This window comes from Lemur catta, chromosome 1 (assembly GCF_020740605.2).
Source record: "Lemur catta isolate mLemCat1 chromosome 1, mLemCat1.pri, whole genome shotgun sequence".
Classification (NCBI taxonomy): domain Eukaryota; kingdom Metazoa; phylum Chordata; class Mammalia; order Primates; family Lemuridae; genus Lemur; species Lemur catta.
The window spans coordinates 121921338-121940936 of NC_059128.1; positions in this window are offsets into that span (position 1 = coordinate 121921338).

The window sequence follows — 19599 nt, forward strand, 5'->3', positions numbered from 1 at the left end:
ACCAGCCTGGGCAACATTGTGAGACCCTGTTTCTACAAAGAAAAATACAGACCAATCCCTAATGAACATAGATGCAAAAATCCTGAACAGAAATACTAGCAAACTGAATCCAGCAGCACATCAAAAAGATAATACACCATGATCAAGTGGATTTTATCCCAGGAACACAAGGGTAGTTCAACTTACGCAAGTCAATAAATGTGATTTACCACATTAGCAGAATTTAAAACAAAAGCCATATCTTTATAGATGCAGAAAATGTATTTGATTAAATCCAGCATCCCTTCATGATAAAAATACCTCAACAAACTAGGCATAAAAGGAATGTTTTCTGCAATTTTCTCTAATTTTCTGCAGTTTGAATATAATATGCCTAGGTAGAGGGGGTTTTTTGGTATTTATCCTGCTTAGTGGACTCTGGGCTTCCTGGATCTATGGTTTGGAATCTGTCAATTTTGGGAAATTCTCAGTTATTTTATTGCTTCAAAATATTTTTTTTCGTTTCTCCAATTTTGGATATTCGATCCCATCTTTTTCATTCTTTTTTTTCTTTGCATTTCAGTTGTGGAAGTTTCTGTTGACATATCTTCAAGCTCACTGATTGTTCTCCTCAGCCTTGTGCACTCTATTGAGCCCATCCAAGGCATTCTTCATTTTTGTTAGTGTTTTTTATTCTAGTACTTCCTTTTGATTCTTAGAGTTTACACTTCTCTGCTTACATTACCCATCTGTTCTTGCATGTTGTCTACATTTTCCCATTAGAAATCTTAGCATATTAGTCACAGTTATTTTTGAATACCTGGTCTGATGATGATAATTCCAAACTCTCTGCCACTGTCTGAGTGGGATTGTGATGCTTGTTCTGTTTCTTCAATGTCTCGTGATTTTTTGTTGAAAGCTGGACATAATGTGCTGGGTAAAGGGAACTCAGTTCTGGCTCCAGCAGTGGGCCTATGGGCTCTTAAATCATCTGGGCTTCTGCTCCAGTAAGCTTGGATTCTCTATTCACCTGTCTCCACTTTTGGGGACAGTGGTTTGCCCTGTGACCTCAATTTTCTGATAGATCTAAGAAGAGCTGTTGGTTTTCTTTTTGGCTTTTTCTTGTGAGGATGGGAGTGATGACTTCCAAACTCTGTATGTTGGACTGGAAACCAGAAGTCTTCCTTTGCCACTGTTACTCAAGACCACACTGGAGTGAGGCTGCAGTCCATGTATGGCTTGAATCTACATCCCAAGCCAACTTGTCCAGGAAAGAAACTTGGGCTTTTTCCTCCAACAGCTCATCACAATGGCTCCCCACATGCTGGAGGTGTGAGTGAGAGCAGAGCTGTTGCAGTAGGGGTGGGTGACAGTGGGGATCCAGCAGCCTGCTCTTGCAGCTGGCTTGTGCCCTCTGGGTTTGCCCACACTTAGTCCTGGATAGACTACTGACCTTTTCACATGGCAGGTTTGACAAAACCCAGCTCTTTTTTTTTTTTTTTTTTTTGAGACAGAGTCTCGCTGTGTTACCGGGGCTAGAGTGAGTGCCGTGGCGTCAGCCTAGCTCACAGCAACCTCAAACTCCTGGGCTTAAGCGATCCTACTGCCTCAGCCTCCCGAGTAGCTGGGACTACAGGCATGCGTCACCATGCCCGGCTAATTTTTTTCTATATATATATTTTTAGTTGGCCAGATAATTTCTTTCTATTTTTTTTTAGTAGAGACGGGGGGTCTCGTTCTTGCTGAGGCTGGTCTCGAACTCCTGACCTCGAGCGATCCACCCGCCTCGGCCTCCCAGAGTGCTAGGATTACAGGCGTGAGCCACCGCGCCTGGCCAAAACCCAGCTCTTGATGGCAGTTCCAAGTGCACGGTCACTAGGTTCTGTGGGAATATGTGGACAACAGGTGCTCTATCTCTACTAGGGTCCAGAACTAGAAATTATTTTCCCAAAGGCATAGAATTCACTGCAGATGTCACAGCCTTGCTCCGGAACCTCAGGAGCTCCCGTTGGGATTTACCATAGGGGATCATCACAGCCACACTCGACATCTTTTTCCACCACAATTACTAATGCCTCTAGTAACAGGGCCACTTGCACCTCTGCTCGCATTTGCTGCACAGCCCTGTCCTAGTCCAGACCCCGCCTAAAACCAGCAGCATTTTCTATCCACTGGCACAGGGGCTAAGCAGTATTGCCGGATGTGGAATATGCTGTTACCAGAATCCAGAGGCACACCAGACTTTTTGCTTCATGTAGGAGCAACGAGAAGCAAGCATTTGTCTTTTACTGTTCTTTGGAGAGCATATTTTAGCACATCCTGACTACCGGATTCATAAAAATCCTATTGCTGTGGATGGTGCCTGAGTCTCCGTAAGGTTTATCCCCTATGCTCTGGACCACGTGTGTCTTAACAGGGCCTCCAGCATGCTGGCCCCCTCGGGCTGATCCAGCTCCATGAGCTTAACAGCATTGATGTGACATTCTGCGGGACGCCCACATATCTACAGACCATATTACGTCAGAGAGTTAGCATAGCCCTGGGGCAAAATTGTACACATGTGCTGTTGCTGCTGCGTGTGATTCTGAACTGCTTCTGGTCTTCTGATCTGAAAAGAGAAAATTATTTGCTATTTTGGCCAACGAAGGTAGGAAGAGCAAGCACAGCCGTTTCAGCGGTTTCTGTTTGGCCTTCGTTACCACACGGGATGGCCTGTGTCCACGGGCCAAAGATGTAACGTCAGGGTTCACGCCAATTGCTGAGTATGTCAATTCCAGCTACATGTACAGAAATAAGGAAATGACCACCAGATAGATCCACAGAGCACGTGCATTTTTTTTTCTTTTTCTTTTTTTTCTTTTTATTAGAGACAAGCTCTCACTCTGTTGCCCAGACCAGAGTGCAGTGGTAAGATCATAGCTCACCGTAGCCTCCAACTCCTGGGCTCAAGTGATCCTCCTGCCTCAGCCTCCCCAGTGTAGCTGGGACTACAAGTGTCTGCCACCATGCATGCCCAGCTAATTTTTTTTTTTTTTTTTGAGACAGAATCTCACTCTGTTGCCCAGGCTAGAGTGCCGTGGCATCAGCCTAGCTCACAGCAACCTCAGACTCCTGGGGGCTCAAGTGATCCTCCTGCCTCAGCCTCCCGAGTAGCTGGGACTACAGGCATGCGCCACCATGCCCGGCTAACTTTTTCTATATATATTTTTGGTTGGCCAGATAATTTCTATCTATTTTTAGTAGAGACGGGGTCTCGCTCAGGCTGGTCTTGAACTCCTGACCTCAAACGACCCACCCGCCTCGGCCTCCCAGAGGGCAAGGATTACAGGCATCAGCCACCGTGCCCGGCCCCAGCTAATTTTTAAAAAAATTTTTTTGTAGAGACTGTGTCTTGTTGTGTTGCCCGGGCTGAGTGTGCAGCCACAATGTGAGCACTTGCATGTTACCTATACGTTTGCACCTCGGCCAGCACCCCCTGCCCCCACATGCTCCTGCCACAACAATGCTTCAGGAGGTGTGGCTGTCAACTCAGACCTTGCATCCAGTGGCCCTCAGAATAGTTGGGTGTTCGCCTTTCTCCAGTCTCCAGTGACCTGAGTAAATAGCCATAATTCTTTGGGGGCAGGACTGGGGGAATTGCACACTCTGTGCTCGCTTTGCTGTTGCAAGGTCCTTTCTCCTGGGGACCCAACCCGATGACCCCTGAAATCAGGTTCAAGTGCAGTCATCAGGGTGGGCCATAATCCAGTATGACTAGTGTCCTCATGTGACGGAAATCTGAACACGGAGCCACGCATGGAGGGGGATGTCATGAAGAGACAAAGGAGAAGATGGCCATCCACGAGCTGAGGAGAGGAGCCTGGAACAGAGCCTTCCCTCAGCCCTCAGAAGGAATCCATCTTGCCAAGACCTTACTTTCGGACTTCCAGCTTCCAGGACTAAGACGATCAAGTTCTGTTGCTGGGGCCGCCCGGCCTGTTCCTCACAGCGGCGCTCACCAACCCATGCAGGTGCCTGCTCTGCGGTGCTGGGGCAGGGCCCTCTCGTTTCCTCCTTGGCATGGTCAAGTGCGAGAGAAAGGGGCGTCTCTTCTTGGCTCCGGCATGCTTCAGCTGGCTGTTTCTTATCACCATCCAGTTGTCAGTGGCACAGTGGGGGGACATCCAGTGGGGCTCGGCCCCACCCGTGACCCAGGCCCCGAAATCCGTCAGGGAGCCTTGGGCCCAGACCCGGGACTGACCTGGCTGGCAGGTGGCTCCCGGAGCCCTGAGCCCTCAGCCTGGCCCTGAGCCTCAGCTCACAGACGCCCCAGAGGCGTTTCGCCTGCGCCCCGCTCACCTGCGCCCGCTCGGCCGCCCGCACCGGCGCTGCTTCCTTCTTGCCGGTCCCAGCCCCGGTGTCCCGCCTGCCGGCGTCCCGATGCATCCACAGGGAGGTGTCCCGCTTGCCAGGCGACTGTGCCCTCGCCTGGGGCGATCAGCGAACTGCCCTGCCACCTAGGAGGGGGCTGTGACCACACCTTCTCCAGAGGCTCCGAGTCCTGACTTGGGGAGCGAGAGCCCTTCCCAGGTTTATTCCCACCTTGGTTTCTCTTCCCCAGCCACGGGGTGTCCTTTAAGGTTCTCTGTATCCATTTGCAGGCGGTCCCCTGGCACCTTGACTGACACAGAGGGTAATTGGAAAGTGTAAACTTAAATAATTATTCACTTAAATAAATATTCAGAATATTTAAAACCAGCCCTTTCCTCCTCCTCGCCTCTTGCACCCTGGCAGCCAGGCTTCTGCTCCCAGCCAGGAGATGAAGAGATTCTGCTGTGAAAAATCTGACGGCTGATATCGGAGGTCCCTAGGGAAGCAGCAGTTTCAGAGACGCCACAGTCAGAAAATCCTAGTCGCATGCACAGGCCGCTTCCAGTCCACTTCTCTGTGGACCCCAATGACACAAGGCCGGCCAGAGCCACCAGGCACTGGGACCGCTCTGGGGCCAAAGGTGGGATCAAAACAACCAAATAAAACAAACAAAAACAAAACTCCACGAGCCAGCATGGAAGAAAGTGGGACTCTGCAGGGGGAAGAAAACATTGTTACAGAACTGCCACTAATATCTGCAAATTTTGAAATAGTAAAAAAATTTTTCTCCATTAAAAAAAGGAATATTCAGAAAATGAAATCTTGAAAATGAAATTAAAAACTCAACAGAATGGTTAGAAGATGAAGTTGAGGAAATCACTCACTCACCAAGTTGTACAAAAAGAACAGTTGGAAAGTAGGAAAGAAAAGACCAGAAAAAAAGGCCTCGTCTGAATAACAAGCAGCCCACAAAGAGAGAACAGAAGCAACAGAGGAGAGGAAATCATTAGTGAAATAATCCAAGAAAATTTAACTGAAAACCACCAGTTTCCAATGCCCGGCACAACAGAAGAAAATAGACCCACACTAAGGTAGGTTATTGTGAGTTTCAGTACAAAGAATACCTTAAAATAAAAGCAAAAACAAAAAAAAATTCATATGAAGGACTGAGTCTGAATGCATCAAATAACAACACCAGAAATTAGAAAAAAGTAGACCAATGCCTTTAAAATTCTGAGGGAAAATTATCTCCAGCCTCAATTGGTGTAAGGGTAGGTAGAATAAAAAGGTTTCCAGACCTATCAGTTTTCAAAAATTTCTTTTTACGTACCCTCTATGGGGAAGCTTTTATTCAACCAAACTGAGGGGTTAAACTGAGGAAGAGGAAGACGGGGGCCATGACAGGAGGGCTCAGGACTCCTTGAGCAGCAGCAGGACCGCAGGCACAGCCTGGGCAACGGTGAGACTGTCTCGAAAAAAAGAAAAGAAAAATGAAGGGTCCAACAAAAGAAGGGAGTCACCGAGGTGACAGCATAAAGGGGAACCAGTCCAGACGGGAGCCCATCGGGCCACCAGAGACGTGTTTCCAAGACACAGTGGGCAGAGCAGTTGACATATCTGAACACTAACAAAAATTACTGATTCAAAAAAGAATCATAAGCAAGAAAAGTTGTACAGGCTCAGCTGTGATTGGCGTGTCATCATCACAGCAATGCATTAGCTAGATCGTGATGCAACCTCGCTGGGAGGGAGGTGGCAGGGGTGTGTGGTGACGCTGGGGGAGAGATTCCGTCCTCTTCTCCCGCCTGGTGACTGACAACGCCTCCACATGCACCACTGAGGGGTACAGAGATGTGGAGGCCGAAACGACAGTGGCTGCTTCCGTGGATGGTCCAGCGGGGAGGTGGGACAGAGGACCACCGGGCTTTGAAACAAGTTTTCTAGAGCTCGTTTGACTTCTTAGGCCTTGCACTGTATTTGGCCACCACGTGGCTCCCCTTTGAATGTGGTGTCGGGGGCCGTCTGGGTTCTTGACCTAACCTGGAATTCAACTTGCTCATTCATAGAACAGCGAAGTGTCATTCGAAAATCTCAAGGTGACTTTTAGGTCTCTTGCTGCCCTCTTATTCTGTGATGCTGAGTAATCTTTTCTAGAGTTATAGACTCTGAAGGATTTTTTTTTTTAAGTTAAGCCTTCACAATCACTGACTTTATATGAAAACAAGCCCACAATTTCTCTCAAACTTAAATAAGCCATCGTTGCAAGCACAGTTGGCCTCCGAATCTGCAAGTTCCGCCCCTGTGGATTCAACCAATTGAAGATTAAAAATATCTGGGCTGGGGGGAGGAAACAATAAAAAATAACACACCAATAAAAAAATAAAATGCAAGTACAGATAATAATTCACATAGCATTCGAACTGTATTAGGTATCACACGCAATCTAGAGACGATTTGAAGCGCACAGGAGGACGTGTGTGCTACATGCAAACGCCGCACCATTTCATCTCAGGCACTTGACACCGTGGGTTTTGGCGTCTGCAGAGGGTCTCAGAACCAAGTCCCCCTTGGACACTGAGGGACAACTACACCTTCTTCATCAAATGAATGCTTCCAGGTTTTGCAGATTTGGAAGGGAAGTATTTTTTTTTAATTGTGGTAAAATACACACAACAAAATTTACCATCTTGACCACTTTTTTTTTTTTTGAGACAGAGTCTCACTTTGTTGCCCAGGCTAGAGTGAGTGCCCTGGTGTCAGCCTAGCTCACAGCAACCTCAGACTCCTCGGCTTAAGCGATCCTCCTACCTCAGCCTCCCGAGTAGCTGGGACTAAAGGCATGCGCCACTATGCCCGGCTAATTTTTTCTATATAGATTTTTAGTTGTCCATATAATTTCTTTCTATTTTTAGTAGAGACGGGGTCTCGCTCTTGCTCAGGCTGGTCTTGAACTCCTGACCTCGAGTGATCCACCCGCCTCAGCCTGCCAGAGTGCTAGGATTACAGGCGTGAGCCACCGCACCTGGCCTCATCTTGACCACTTTTAAGTGTGCAGTTCAGTAGTGTTGGAAGAGAAGCAATTTTTTTTTTTTAAGAAAATGTACACAGAAATTAGTGCTACGATCTTTTGCTATGAGTATTCGTTTTATGATCTACACTGAAATAGTGGTTTAATGTTCTTCATATTAGCTTTCCAGAATAATGTTAACTTGTAAAACTTTCAAATGTTTCCATTGTAGGTAAAATTAGAACCTATGATAACTATTTAAAATATTCAAGAAATTAACTCATTTTTTCACCCACTTAACAGTTCAGAGCCATTTGAAATGAAATATAAAGTAGTGTAACTAAATCTAAGCAATCTCAAATAAATGCCCATTGTTTCCCAAGAGAAAGACAAGACATCACCAGTGTGAGTGTCAGGAAAACACCCACATTACCGTCGTGGGTATGCTGTCTTCCCTCTGGACGGAGAGCCAGGCACGTGGCTTTTCCCTGCAACGCTGGGGGTGTGCACGGCTGCCTCCGCATTGCTCTGAAGTGAGTTTTTGTTTTGTGCAGATGTAGGCGAATTAGAATGAACAAAAGCCACATTTTCAGGCTGAGAACATGCAATTGAAAATGGAAAACGGATTTTTCTTCTGTAAGACAGGAGACTAAATGTAAATGCTTTGCTGCAGGCAGATGTCTCTGAGTCGTCTTCTCTCTGAAAGTGGACGCTGCTGGCGGTACTTTCTGAACGCGGTTAAGGCTCCTGCCATGGCCCGTCTAAAGGGATGAACAGGAAGGAAGAAATCCTCTTTCTGGCAAAGAGGGCAAGGCTCTTCCCACACTCTTGTAGTAGCCGGGCAACTAAAAATAGAAAACAAATCAGCCAGGCATGGTGGCGCATGCCTGTAGTCCCAGCTCCTCAGGAGGCTGAGGCAGGAGGATCACTTGAGCCCAGGAGTTGGAGGCTGCAGTGAGCTATGATCATGTCACTGCACTCCAGCCTGGGTGACAGAGCCTGTCTCAAAAATAAAATTGTCAATAGTCTAAAACAAGGTGACATAATAGTGATTTGGAGGAGCATGCAGGAAGCAGCTGCATTTAAGCAGGGAACTGAGGGAGGGAAAGGGCCAGGCTTGGGAAGCTGTAGACTGTAGGCAGCAGGAAGAGAGTGTGCAGAGACCCTGAAGGGGACGTCCCTTGGCATGTGTGAAAAGCAGAAAGGCCCATGCGCTGGAGGACAGTGAGCAGAGGGAGTGTGTCAAGGGTAAACGTGGAGGGGATTTCACATTGCAGTTAATCTCTCAGAAACTACTATTTGTCAGGCTTTGGTGTGGTATCAAAGAATATATCTAGTTATCTGCCCTGCTAATTTCTTTCTATTTTTAGTAGCGGTGGGGCCTCGCTCTTTCTGAGGCTGGTCTCGAACTGCTGATCTCAAGCGATCCTCCCACCTCGGTCTCCCAGAGTGCTAGGATTACAGGCATGAGCCACTGCGCCCGGCCTGCAAATCTCTTTCATATTTGCTTTAACAGAACGCTCAATTCAATGCATTCAGTGTGTTGAAATATCTTGTTTTGGCTGAAGATAACCTAGCCTTATATATTAATAGATGTGGAGTCGAAGAAGGGAGACATACCTTTTTCAGATAACTAGATATATTCTTCCTTGATACCACACCAAAGCCTGACAAATAGTAGTGTCTGAAAGATTAACTGCAATGTGGAATCTATCAATGAGCACTATGTATCCCCTTATGTGAAAATCCCTTGTTGATTTATATTTTGGTTGAATCTTTTACCCATGCATAATATTTATCTTGCAGACCCCTGGTCTTGGGGATCCCCTGGGGCCCATGGACCCCACTTTGAGAAATGATAATTTATTTACTTGTTTAAAGTTGGCTTCTCCCAACCCTACCCTATAGAAATTAAACTTCACAGGAGCAGGAGTCTTGTTTATCTTGTATCCCCTGCACTTAGAACAGCACCCCACTCACTGCGGGCACCCAAGTCATTACTAGTTCAATGAATGGGCCCCGGTGACTCTACAAGAGGTGTCCTGTGAAGTCACCCTATCATTTCATGCAGGTGCTTAACGGTTCTACATGACATTGACACTACATCAACTTATTTTCCCAGGTTTTTAAAAAATCAACATCATACAGGTATAACTTAAAACTAGCTTTGAAATTTGCAAATTTTGCCCTTAAGAAACAGATTGTGACTTTAAATGACAAATATTTATTTCAATAAATATTCAATAAAATATAAGATAACACAACATCAAGTACCCTTTATGAAATCTCTGGCACAAAATTCTGTAGGAGAAACAGGTCTATTGAACCAAAGCTTTATGAAGCAATTCTCCTTTCTTTAGGAGTACAGTATTACGGAGAAAGAACAGCAAATGAGATTAGGCTAAAGGATGCTACAATAAAAAAACTGAAGGGCTGGGTGCAGTGGCTCACACCTGTAATCCCACACTCTGGGAGCCCGATGCAGAAGGGTCGCTTGAGGCCAGGAGTTTAAGACCAGCCTGGGCAACATAAGTGACACCCCATCTCTATGAAAGATTTAAAAAATTAGCTGGATGTGGTGGCACGCGCCTGTCGTCCCAGCTCCTTGGGAGGCTGAGGCGGGAGAATTGCTTGAGCCCAAAAGTTCCAGCCTGGGCAACAGGGTGAGACCTTGCCTCTAAAATAAATAAATAAATAAATACGTAAATAAAACGATGAAAACAAAGACTAAAAAGAAAAAATTACACGGCATCTTTCAAGGACATCCGTACTATTCATGTATGCTTGTGCATATATGTATTCCGTCTACTTCCAAAACAATCCAAGATATCTTTATAAATAGAACTTTGACTTCGTTAAGCCATCTAGACTCTTGCTACTCACAGCGCGAGCCCGGCACCTGCAACACGGGTATCACCTGGAAGTTAGAAATGACGAAGGAGCCTCAGGCCCCTCCAGACCTACTGTGGCATATGGTATTTTCCAGATGTGGCACAATGCCATGTGCGAAGCGGGCACTCCTTCCATTAGGTGATGGGTCAATCCCCCTCCCCCTTAAACCTAGGCAGATCTGCATGGCTGCCCTGCCCGAAGTGGTGCTATGTGACTTCCGAGGCTAGGTCGCAAAGAGGCCATGTACTTCCACCTTGCTCTGCTGGGACACGTGGGGAACCCAGCCACCAAGTCGTGAGGTCAAGAGACCCCACCACCACCCTCGACTGAGCTGAGCCTTCGGATGACTTCAGCTCCCAGACATCCAGTTCCCGTCGGGACCAGACTTTCCCAGGGAGCCACGTGTGGGGCAAGCTATGCCCTCCACACCCTGCCCGGATTGTGGGTTTGAGAGCAAAATAATCACTTCATGGGCTGCTTCAAGGCATCAGCGTGGGAGTATCTGTTGTGCGGCCGAATACATCCAGAACACCGACTGAATCATTACCTGCACCTTATCAAGGTCCCTCAGCGGCTCATGTGCACATTAAAATGGGAGAAGCATGGATTTAAAGTAAAATTGTGTAACATTTAATTTTCCTACTGGCCTTAACAACACTGATTGAAAATTATGAGATGCTGCGTAACAAGTAAAAATCACATTTAGAGGGATTGTTTCAAGAAAGCTGAGTAACTGTTGCTTAAATGTGTTGTGTTCTCTTAGGTGTTAGGACTTGTCCAAATCTCGGGTCAGACTCCCATTTGCAGGGTATCTTTTCCATGAGAGAGGGAAAACTGGCACAATAATTTGGGAGGCAAGCTAAGAGATTTCAGAAGTTGACACTCCTGAAATATTATACAGGTGAAAACTGAGGACATGTGACTACTATCTGGTAAGCTTACTTGTATCAAAGCAGTAATAATTTTAATAACCGATGGTGCAAAGAAAACTTTTGAAAAGTTGTCATGCTACCAAAATTAAATACAGATGAATACGTGCATGTGTCTGCTATTGTTAAAGCATAACAACAAAGCTGTAATTCATATTGCTCTCCTGGGGTCAAGTCTTAAAAGTGAAAAGCTATAGGCCTATGGTCTCATATTGCAAAATATAGGAGTAGCTTTCATACCTACTAGTTAGTACATGTGTGGTTAATTAGTACTATGCTTAAGGTCTTTGTTCATTTTAGTTTAACATTTCCCTCACCGTATTCTAAATTCTAAATAAATTCAAATCACAAAAATCAAAGAATAACAATCATCGGATGTCGCATCGTATCAAACAACTGTATACCTGGGAACATTTAAAACTAAAAATTAATTAATCAATGTTTAATTAATGTGATGCATTTTTCCAGTTTCCAACCAGATGTTTGGCATCCTGTGGCCACAGCCAGGTTGTTTAGCATTTCTTCCTCACCCTCTTAGCCTTGCCCGGGTTTAGACCACCCCTGCAAAGAATGGCTCCATAGCTGCTGTTACCTGAAGTGCTCCTGCTTTATTTATTTGCCAGTTATTAAAAATAACTTATTAGTAAGAATTTTTGGTTGCAATTAGCAAAATAGATTCCGCCAAACTTAAGCAGAGAAGGACTGACCGACCTGTTGGTTCATGAGCTAAGAGGGGCTCATGAGCACAGTAGGAGAAAGACCAGTCTTGGGAAAGGGCAGGGAGCAAGGAAGTCCCCTAGAGTCCAGAAGCTGTGAGCGGGTCACAAAATCAGCCCCACGCACTTCCCCACCCGCAGTGCTGCCAGGCCACGAGGCTGTCCTGCGAAAACCCACCGTTCCTGCAGTGCTGCCCTGGAGCCGGAGCCTCTTGGCTTCCATAAGTGAGAGGCGGAGGTGAGATTGGGAGCCCAAGATGGCCCTCGTCCCGGAGGGAGGGTTATTGCCAGTAAGAAAACAGAACACTAAGGAAGTGGGACGATGCCGGACACCCGAAACTCCATGTCTGTCTATATAGATAGCAGACATACAGATAATACATAGGGTTCGTTCAAATCATAAAATAATGCATGCTTATTGTGAAAAATACATAGTATAGTCTTCCTATTTTTTCTAAAATTGGGATTATATTGTATATACTCTTCATAACCAACTTTTTTTCACCTAACAATACACTGTGATCATTTTTCCATGTTATTAACTGTTCATCTGCAACATGATTTTTAATGGTGATACAGTATTTCTTCTCTTTATTTTAAATCACTTACATAATTTCCATTAATATTTTACTTTTACTTTTTACCAATGTAAATAATGCTGAGCTGGGTGCGGTGGCTCACGCCTGTAGTCCCAGCTACTTAGGAGGCTGAGGTGGGAGGATCGCTTGAGCCCAGGAGTTTGAGGCCAGTCTGGCCAACATTAGTGAGACCTGTCTCAAAAAACCAACCAAAACAAAAAAGTAAATAATGCTGAGCTGAACATATACTTCTTTGTGTGTGTGTGTGAGACAGAGTCTCACTCTGTGCCTTGGGCTAGACTGCAGTGGCATCAGCCTAGCTCACTGCAGCCTCAAACTCCTGGGCTTAAGCGATCCTCCTGCCTCAGCCTCCCGAGTAGCTGGCACTACAGGCATGTGCCACCATGCCCGGCTAATTCTTCTATTTTTAGTAGAGACGGGGTCTCACTCTTGCTCAGGCGGGTCTCGAACTCCTGGCATCAAGCAATCCTGCCGCCTCGGCCACGGAGTGCTAGGATTGCAGGCGTGAGCCCGGCCTGCACAAACTCTTCTTATCTCATTTCCTCCTGGCAGTATCCCTGTGAGGTACATGCTGTGACGGTCCCCATAGATGGACGAGGAGCCTGCTGAGTGAACGACTCACTGAGATCACACAGCTGCTGATGGCCACTAATGCCCCTGCAGGTCACACATCTAGCAGGTGGCAGAACCGGCTTCAGTGTAAACGGGCTTGTCGTGATGGGCTGGCTGCTCGGGTTCTGAATCTCTTAACTTCCTTCTCAAGTGGAAATGCGGGGATAATCCACGAATACTTCTTCAGGTACATCAGAAGTGGAATTGAGGGAGCGAAGGTCTTTGGCACACGCTGTCAGCACCCTGCAGAGAGTCTGCGCCCACACATGCCGCCCCCGAGTGCACTACGGCACCCATTTCCCACACCTTGCCCAGGCTGCTGGGCACTGTCTTCATCAGAGGATCTTTGCCAACCTAGCTGGTGAAAAAAGTGTGTTGGCTTTTGCATTTTGCATGCTTTGGACTATATTATGATGCTCGCTACCTTCTGTGATGTTGCTGTGCGTTAGGACGATGGAAGCCCTGAGAGGAAGGAGACTGTTGTCTGTGTTGCTCACTGCGATACCCCCAGCATCCGGCACAGTGCCTGGCACACCGTAGTCACTCAGTACAAATTTGCTGAGTAATTGAGTGAATAAGTGAATGTGCCAGGCACTGAGGTCAACACTTTACACAGATGATCGCGTATGGTCCTCACGACACTGTGCGCCTTAGCCAGTGTTAGCACCATGCACGAAGCTCGTCTCGACCCACAGGCACCCCCAGAGTCTCACTTTAACCCTCAGGTTCAGCTGCCCCACAGAAGGACCACCTGTCTCCCTTGGTGTGCCAGGGATCCCCCCAAACAAATTCTTCGTACAACACACAGCTTGTACTTTAATTCAGATAACCCCACCTATACTTCCAAATTCAGTGAAAATATGCCCATCCACTTTCCCATGATGTAGTAGCAGAAAGAAATTTAATTTTTTTATAAGGCTTTTGGTTTTTTATTATTCAGACAAGCCTCATTTTTTAATTTAGCTTTGTGGCTCTGTGCCTGAGCCTTCAACACTTTCCCGTGACTTTCTGTTCTCAGTAAGAAAAGCACACTTGGTCTTGTCATGGACACACTTACCGCACATGGAGCACAGGCCCTGCTGACATGTTTTCTTTGTTCTAGAAAACCTCGTAAGCACTTTGGTTCTTACAGAACGGATCCCTTGGGGCACAGGCCACATGCAGACTTTGTGCGGTTCCAGTCTTCTCGGTATCAGGTAAACAATCCTGTTACCAGCAGCTCGGGCCAGCCTAGTTTTGTCAGTTGCTGAGTTGCAGGATGGCCTGCAGCGGTATGTCACGCTCTGGACTGTTCTGAATGCCTCTAAACACTATCCGCAGAAAAGGAAAAATAAATAGAAACTTAATTTTATTTATAGAGATTGAAAAGAACTCTATATTAAAAGTGTTAACTCTAATCCTTTGTTATATAGTTCTCAAATATCTTCTATTATTTTCACTTGCCTTTTAATTCTATTTATGCTTTTTTTTTTTAACCTGCAGATGTTTTACCTTTTTTGTAGTGAAATTGATCAGTCTTCCCCTTTATGGCTTCTCCTTTGCTACTGTACATAGAGGTCAGTGGGCCGATGGCCACAGGCAGTCCCCGTTTCGCCGTGGAAGGAGCTGCAGCTGGAACGCAAACCCGCCTTCCGCCGTGGCGACACAGGGTGGCGCAGAAGCGCCCCATTGCCACGCAGGCACCAGGGGAGCTCTGAACCTGCTCTGGGCTGACTGAACCATGCAGGCCACAGTGTCAACATGCTCGATTCTGGGAGAAAAAATGGGGGCATCAATTCTGTTTCTTCTCCAGGACCTACAGGCCAGCACCATGCTCTCTGCAAAACACCCAGCACAAATCACTGTGGGGGCCCTGGGGTCTACGCTGCGGGCTTTACCTGGACCTGCAGGAATACGGACATGTGTTTGCACTGTACGAACGTGTGTCTGTTCATTCATTTAGTTTTCCTCCCAAGGCTTCCATGGATTGAACAAAAACTAGCTTCAAAACAGTCCTTTACAGCAGAAAATTATCTACGGATGGAAAAAAAAATTAAAAACTCAACCAAATGTCAAAATATGGAATTTCCCATGCACGTGAGTGAGCATGAGCTAAGATGACAGCATTTGCAACACACAGATTTGACCCTACAGGAGCAGCAAACGCAGCGCTGCTCCCTGTGCCGCACAGGTGTCAAAAGTGCCTGCAGAACTTGCCGGAGCCTCCCCCTGTCCAATCAGAAAAAGATACAAAGATCAAACAGCAGCACCTTGATGTGTGATGACAAGGTGAATGGTAATTAGTTCCTAATTAGGATTTTCTGATATATTAGGGCAAGCATCACAGGAAAATCCTGCTCAGTGCTGTATGTAAGCTAAAAACGCCCCAGGGTAGCTACTCATTTCTGCAAGTTAACCGACATTTCTGTTACCTACTCAGTTTTCAGAGGTTACAAGTTGGTATTTTTTGTGGAGCTACATCAGTCCAGCATCCATATCCAGATGATGTGATTTATAAATTTAAAAATATCTCTTTATTGTAAAGCTGCTGTCCAAGACAAGGCAAATTTTAAAGAAATTTGGTGTTAATAAATACTTTTTTTCATACTGGATGATTGGATTCAGTCCTCTTTCTTTTTCCCTAGGAGATTTCTTTCCTTTTCATCAGGGAGAGGCACTTGGGCAACCTACAAACAGAAACAGACCTCAGAGACAAAGCCACACGGGTCCTACATGGACCTTTACTCCATGGCGATGCATTCTAGATCTTTAAATAGTCACAGGAAACTTGGCAAAATGATTCCTTTAACCTCAAATTACAGTTGAAAACCTCATTTGAACCAGCAAAAAATTAGAGAAGAAATCTAGAAGACAGCCAAATAATGTACCCTAGACTTTAGCTACAAAATGCTCTAAGTCCTGTATGTTGATTTAAGATTTCTATTTAATAAGATGCAATGTAGCTACTACGTACTGAGTCATTAATGGATAAAAAATAATGCCCAACAGTTTCATCTGAGTGAGGAGAAACTTACATTTCTTCACATTCAACACAGAACATATTTAAACATTTGACAAAAATTTCATATGACATTTAAGCAGATTTGTTTGGCTGATACTATATAGTTTTGTTTTCTTTTTTTTTTTTTGAGATGGGGTCTCGCCTCTGTTGCTTGGGCTAGAGTGCGGTGGCGTCAGTCTAACCCACTGCAACCTCAAACTCCTGGGCTGAAGTGATCCTCCTGCCTCAGTCTCCTGAGTAGCTGGGACTACAGGCGTGCACCAACATGCCCAGCTAATTTTTCATAGAGATGGGGTCTTGCTATGTTGCCCAGGCTGGTCTCAAACTCCTGGCCTCAAGTGATCCTCCACCTTGGCCTGCCAAAGTGCTGGGATTACGGGCATGAGCCAACCTGCCTGGCTGATCCTGTATATATTGAACTTTTTTGGGTCATTTGTATTTATACATAGGAACATAATTATTACCATATTGTACCAACCCCAGTGTATTAGTTGTCTATTGCTGTAACAAATTGCTCTAAAACTTAAGTGCCTCACAAAAACAAAAATGTATGCTCTCTCAGACTTTGTGGGTCAGGAATCTGGGAACAGCTTTCCTGGGTGCCTCTGGCCCTAGGTGTCTGAGAGGGTGCAGCTGAGCTGTCAGCCAGGTCTGTGGTCTCATCTGAAGGCTACAGTGGGGCGGATCTCCTTCCACGCTTGCTTGCGTGGGCCTGTCCCCAGGACCGACTCAGCATGGTGGCTGGCTTGCCCCAGAGGAACCACTCAAGACAAAGCCAGAAAGAGCATCTGAGACAGAACCTGGCGTCTTTCACAACCTCATCTCAGGAGTGACCCATAGCCTTCCTCAGACGTCAGTCAGTCCTCGCACCTTGAAAAGGAAGGGACCACACACAGGTACAAATGCCAGGGGCAGAGGCCGTACGGGGTCATTGTGGAGGCTGCCGCCACACTGACCCGTCTACGATGATTTTATACAGGGGAAGCAGCTAGTTGTTTTTTTTGTCTGCGCACCATTTATCTGGGAAACGACGCCCCCTGTGTCCTCGGTCTGTGTGGTTCTGGGAAGCTGGCGGCTCCTCTCAGCCCGGCTCTCAGGTAGGTGTGGAGTCCTTGGTGAGGCCACAGTGAGCGAGCGAGCTATGACCATTCCAAGTCCTTTCTCAGGAGGTGACACTGCTGCTGGGGGAAGAAAAGCATCTCCTAAGAGCACAGGTGCTGTGGAACACGGACGACTGGAATCTCCTCTGTCTCCCATCCTTACACATAGACCGTCTCTGCTCCATGTGACAGGAAGTCGTACAGTGGGCCAGCGCGGTGTAAGCCCAGCACTCTGGGAGGCCGGGGCAGGAGGATCACTCGAGGTCAGGAGTTTGAGCCCAGCCTGAGCAAGAGCGAGACCCCGTCTCTACTAAAAAAATGGAGAGAAATCATCTGGCCAACTAAAAATATATATAGAAAAAATTAGCCGGGCATGGTGGCGCATGCCTGTAGTCCCAGCTACTCGGGAGGCTGAGGCAGGAGGATCGCTTAAGCCCAGGAGTCTGAGGTTGCTGTGAGCGAGGCTGACGCCACGGCACTCACTCTAGCCCGGGCAATAGAGGGAGGCTCTGTCTCCAAAAAAACCCCCCAAACCATACAATGAAACCAGCACAGAATAAAACACAGCCGAGAGACGGCGTGGCTGGGCTACACCACGTTTGCAGGGCCTTCTTTGCTGTCCTGTGCCAGCTACGCCTGAGGCCAGGCTGACCTGTTTCCTTTCCTTTTCTTTGTTTTTTTTAGTCTTCATTTATGTTACTTGCAACAAAAGTGGTCCTGGCTAATAAATCCAGGTGTTAAGAATATAGCCCCAAATAGTTTCCCTTAACAAAACCATTACAGCATTGCCTTTTATGAAATTATCTAAATATGTCGAGTACGTTTATAATTTTCAGCCTTATCAGCTTAACCCTGGAGAACTCAGCTCCATGTGTTTCCTATTGTGCAAACTATTTCCCTAAATTTACTTTCCTCAAGACTCAGGAAACATCTTCTTGTTCCATTAAGTCCCCTAAGGGCAGGGAGAAATGCCTTTTTAATTGTCACAACGCTCCGCGACCTGTCGCGCGGTTTCTGCTCACACAGTATACCCTCAATAACTGTTTAATGAATGAATGAGCACATGAATCTTCTAAGTGAAATTTAGATGATTTCCCCCTAAGTTTAGTGTCTTATTTTTGCCCAGTTTGGCAAAATGGGTCTTATTTGAAGACCAGTTCAATACTTTCTGCTTGTTCACGCAGCCTCACACTAACTTGAGGCTACTCCCGTACACTTGGGCTCTTCATAAGCAGAACTCAGTGTCATTGTGCCTTCTCAGCTCAACATATGACACAAAACTAGTCACAGAGCATGCCAGTGTTTACATTCCTTCCTCCAAGAAGTGCCCTTTTATCCTAAACTATTGTTCCCTGTCTCTGCGCAGCTTCCCTGTGCATTATACCCGTCCTCATCATAGCATGATGACTCAAGTTTTAAAACAGTCTTTTGTGTGGAACTTTGTGAAAGGCTTTTTGAAAACATAAATAGACGCCATTCATGAGCTTTTGTCCATATGCATATGTGCCTCCTAAAAGAGCTTCAGTGCATTGACGAGGCCAGATTTCCCTTTATTGAAACCATGCATTCTCCTCCAGCGCCTTCCTGGACGCACCCAGTTGTGCTGGCATGCAATTATCTTTTGGGGGAGAGGGCTCAGCCCTTCCCTGTCGATCTGCTTTGACTGAGTCTTTAGTCCTTGTCAAGTATCGCAGAAAAATGTAAGGTTAAGACTGCTCAAATTAAACTGTCCTAAAATAGACTAGTAACTGTGGTTAAGTTAGCATGTTGAGGTCAGAAAAGGGAAAGACTGACCCAGGCATGGTAAACGTGGGCCTAAAAATGGAAGTAAGGTTAGAAATACAGGAGGTTGGTGGTTGCCAATCAAGAGTCAGGAATGTTTAGGTTCTTTAGGAACTGACATAGTTATTGATTTCCCTTTTATTTTATTTTACATTTTTTAGAGATGGGGGTCTCATTCTGTCACCCAGGCTGGAGTGCAGTGGTGCGATCATAGCTCACTGCAACCTCAGCTCACTGCAACCTCAAACTCCTAGGCTTTAGCAAGCCTCCTGCCTCAGCCTCCCAAGTAGCTGGGACTATACGTGCGCTCCACCACACTCTGCTAAATTTTTCTATTTTTTGTAGAGATGGGGTCTTGCTATATTGCCCAGGCTGATCTTGTACTCCTGGCCTCAAGTGATCCTCCTGCCTCGCCCTCCCAAAGTGCTGGGATTACAGGCATGAGCTACCACACCCAGCCTGATTTCCCTTTTCTTTAAATTCTCCCTTCTTTTGATTTCCTCAACACCATGCTCTCATCCTTCCTTGGTGGACACTCCTTCTCAGATTCTTTCCTGGATGCTCTTCTTTCTGTCTCTTTAATGTGTTTTTATTCCAGGTTCCATCCTTGGTTTTATTTCTGTCTCCCTGTA